Here is a 4,671-nt window from a genome sequence, read left to right as displayed (position 1 = left end):
TGTCCTGGAACTCACTTGGTAGACCAGGCTGGCCTCGAACTCAGAAATCCGCCTGCCTCTGCCTCCCGAGTGCTGGGATTAAAGGCCTGCACCACCAGGCCCGGCGGAAAGTCCCCAGTTTTAATGGGTTCTTCAGCAGGGCAGCAAAATGTATTGGGAAAATGAGTGCACATGAACAAGTTGTAGATTTTTTGGTTGTACATTCTTTGTTGTTTGTTTGTTTGTTTGTTTCTGTTTGTTTTTTTCAAGACAGGGTTCCTCTGTATAGCCCTGGCTGTCCTGGAATTCACTCTGTCGACCAGGCTGGCCTCGAACTCAGAAATCATCCTGCCTCTGCCTCCCAAGTGCTGGGATTAAAGGCATGTGCCGGGCAGATTAAATCCTTCTTAAGCAACAGAAACTCAGTTGTATTTCTGGAGGCTAAGAAGTCTCAGATCGTGGCAACGTCGGACCTCAAGTCTATTGAAAGCCCGTTCCTTACAGGTGATGCCTCTTATGTGTCCTTGAGTGACCTAAGGGCTCTGGAAAGCACCTCTCCTATTTTCCCTTGACCCAAAGCTTCCCTACGTACCTGCCTGCATTCCTCCCCTCCCCCAAACCCGAGGACCTGGAACTCACTTTGTAAATCAGACTGGACTCGGATTCCTGTGCCACCGCCCTGCCCTCGAGCGTCTTTTCAAATGTACTGTTCACGTTCATAAAATCGGAGCGCTTAGGAGGTGACCACCTGCTCAACACCACACCCCTTACAACCCCCCATCTGTGCCAACACCCAAGCCTCTTTTTAAAAGGGTACTACTGTTCACATTCGTAAAATTTGAGCACTGGGGAGCCAATTGCCTGCTCAAGGCCACACCCCTTTGACCTTCCTCTGTCCTTACACCCAAGCATCTTCTTAAAAAGGCACTGTTCACATTCATAGACTCAGAGCTCTTGGGAACTAATTGCCTGCACAAAGCCACATCCTCTCTACCTTGTCTTACGTGCCACCACCCTGCTCAAGAATCTCTTTATTTAATTAATTATTTATTTACATAGGGTTTTTCCGAGACCTTTCCCTGGAACGTGCTCTGAAAACAGGTTGGCCTCAAGTTCTCAAGGATCCCCACCACCACCCCCTGCCTCCACCTCCCTAGTGCTAGGAACGTAATAACATAATTTGTTTATTCCGGAGGCAGAGGCAGGTGAATTTCTGAGTTCAAGGCCAGCCTGGTCTACAGAGTGAGTTCCAGAACAGCCAAAGATATCCAGAGGGAAGTGGGGGGTGGGAACCCTGTCTCAGATAGATAGATAGATAGATAGATAGATAGATAGATAGATAGATAGATAGATAGATAGATAGATAGATAGATTAAAAAGAAAGAACGAACAAGGTTGGGAGGGTTACTGTTCACATTTATGAAATCAGAGGTCAGAGGTCCCCTTACTACTACCATTCTGCTGTTTGGATCTCTCTCTCTCTCTCTCTCTCTCTCTCTCTCTCTCTCTCTCTCTCTCTCTCTCTCTCTCTCTCTCTCTCTCTCCACACCCCTCTCTCTCTTATTATTTTTTATTTATGTGTAGATGTGCATATGTATAGATGTGTCTGTGTGAATGTGTGCCCCATATACACATAAGGAGCCCGTGAGGGCCAGAAGAGGATCTCAGATCCCTGGAGCCCAACGTGGGTACTGGGTACCGAACTCTGGTCCTCTGGAAGAGCAACAAGAGCTCTTTGATCATTGAGCTGCCTCTCCAGCTCCGGAGGTGTAGACTTCACTGTGTAAACACTAGAAAGGCATAGACACCTGGGCATACAAGGAGCTCATGAGATATATGGCATGAAACTGCCAAAAACTACCAGGAGCAAATCACTGGCAGGGTATCTGAAACCTAAAAGAGACCCTTTAGCTCCTGTACTATGGCCATGGCTGAAGTCTCAAGGAGAAAATGAAGTATGATAATGCTTATGCGCATAGCTTTCATCTAAAGAAACATTAACATTTTTTGAAAAGATATGACAATGTAATGAGAAGTTTCATTTGCCTCAGCATGAAATACCAAACATTCAGATTAAAAACAATAAAGGGTTATAGCCTAGACATAAATGTTCCTTACTACACTCTTAGAAAGGATGCTTGAAGATACCAAGCTCCCAGTAGGAACGTAAATTATTAGCAGGTGGAACTCTCTCTCCCCTTCATGGAAACTGACACTGCATCTAACAAGCTCTTTAAACAGTTGACTGAACTTAGGAAAATTAACTTTACATTTAAAGTTTGTATCAGGATAGCATGATGTGGGAATCTAAAAAGTCTGCCCCATAACCTTTATACAACTGTGGCTTTGCACAAGCATTTATCATTAATGACTTTCTGTTTTCTCATCCATAAAATAGTAATAAGGATTCATACAGTTTGTAAAATATCTAATTTTATCGTACATAGCGTGGTAATAAGACCATCACAACTCATTTCTAATTTGAGTGCAAACACGAAGTTTCCAGACCTGGAGTTTGGGTGGGGCAGGATCATCATCATAAATGCAGACAAAATTCTAACGAGAATACTAAAATCATTTTGTGTATTTGATAGACTAAGTGGCATTAATACTTTCAATTGATAATGGCTAAAACCAATAAAACCATTTGAGACGAACTAAGCTTTAACAAAAAAGTAGCATCTTGCAATTACAAGGTTATTTAGCACTTATAGATAATATGTTTTCTAAATAAGTATACAAAGTGATATTTCATTGTGTCATATATGTGTGTATATGTATATATATATGTGTATGTGTGTGTGTGTGTGTGTGTGTGTGTGTGTGTGTGCCATTATTTTTGTTGTTATTCATTCTCTTCTCTCACTGTCCTCCATATGTTATTTTCCTACTTTCACGTTTTGGAGGCGGAGTCTCAAACTCCTTAACTAGGACAAGATCATACACTGAAATCCCATGTTCCCTGCTTCTGCCTCTCACGTGCATGGACTGCACACACACCTGCCACCTTACCCGGTCACCTCATCTTGACTTTGATATCCTCTTCCCGTCACTGTTGGGGTACAATACAGGTCAAAGGACCTCGCAGGCTCTGACTGTGAGGATGAACCCCCTCTCCTTTGTCCCTATTTCTTCCTCTCTCTTTCTGTAACTCCAGTTTTCAGTCTACTGTCAAGGGAGATTCTGGCTTCTACATGCACTCTTCCTTCAGTTTACAGCAGCTCCTAGACCCCCCCCCCCAAAAAAAAAAAAAAACCCTCCTGGGCTTTCCCATCTGGTTTCTCAAAATACCGAACACCTAGGTCCGCTGGGCTACCCTCCCAGGCCCGTTTCCATGCTTCTTTGCCGTGATGCCCGGCTCCTGTCCTCTGACTTTTCTTTCACCTCCAATTTGGATGTCTCATCAGGAATTTTAGTCCTTCAACTTCAATTCCTCTTTAAAAACTGTATTAAGTATTGCGAGCAAAGATCGTGGAAGTCTTCTAGAAGCCGCGAAATTTGCTGAAGGGTACCAAGTTACTACTCTAACCGTAATTCTGGCCCTGCAAGTTTGGCCAGTGAATTCCAGGAATCATAGCTCCAGGGCTTAGACAAGGATTCACCTAGGAATGAAGAAACCAAAACCTGTATAGCCTGACGTGTCAATGGACAGTGTTTTGCTATTTAATCTTCGGATGAAAGTATTGCCTAGCAACACGCATAAATTGCCAGGACATTTAAAAATTTTTATTTTATGTGTGTGAGTGATTTGCCTGTATGTTCGCCACATAAGTATCTGGTTTGGGGTTGAAGAGAGCCAGGTAACAGAGTTGGGTACCTTGGAACTAGAGTTCTAGATGTTTGTGAGCTGCTATCGGGGTCCTGGGAATCAAACCCAGGTCTTCTAGAAGAGCAGATTTTTTTTTTTTTCGAGACATGGTTTCTCTGTATAGCCCTGGCTGTCCTGGAACTTGCTTTGTAGACCAAGTTGGCCTCGAACTCAGAAATCTGCCTGCCTCTGCCTCCCAAGTGCTGGGATTGAAAGCATGCGCCACCACTGCCCGGCCAGAAATTATTATTATTTTTTTTTTAAGATTTATTTATTTATTATATGTAAGTACACTGTAGCTGTCTTCAGACGCTCCAGAAGAGGGTCAGATCTTGTTACAGATGGTTGTGAGCCACCGTGTGGTTGCTGGGATTTGAACTCAGGACCTTTGGAAGAACATTTGGTACTCTTACCTGCTGAGCCATCTCTCCAGCCCCAGAAATTATTTTTAATTTCCACAATATTATTGTTAAAAGCAGCAAAGAGATAAAATTTCAGCAGTCCAAATATTTTTTCTTTGTGTTTCGCTGTTGCTGTTTATATGCTTGCTTGATGTGGGGTCTCCTCCCTCATCCAGGATAGTCTGTAACTCAGTAGGCTTTGTTTCAACTCAAAAATCTCCCCACGGACTCAGCCCACCCAAATGCTGGGTTTGCAAGCAAGAGACATGAAAAAAATTCTCATTTTAATGCACTTCAAATTAAATTCTCATTTTTAAAAAAGATTTATTATATGTAAGTACACTGTAGCTGTCCCCAGACATTCCAGAAGAGGGAGTCAGACCTTTTTTTTTTTTTTTTTTTTTTAAGATTTATTTATTTATTATATGTAAGTACACTGTTGCTGTCTTCAGACACTCCAGAAGAGGGAGTCAGATCTTGTTA

Source organism: Mus pahari, chromosome 19 (genome assembly GCF_900095145.1).
Source record: "Mus pahari chromosome 19, PAHARI_EIJ_v1.1, whole genome shotgun sequence".
Lineage (NCBI taxonomy): Eukaryota > Metazoa > Chordata > Mammalia > Rodentia > Muridae > Mus > Mus pahari.
The sequence above is the reverse complement of the archived record's forward strand: the minus strand, read 5'-3'. Positions refer to the sequence as shown.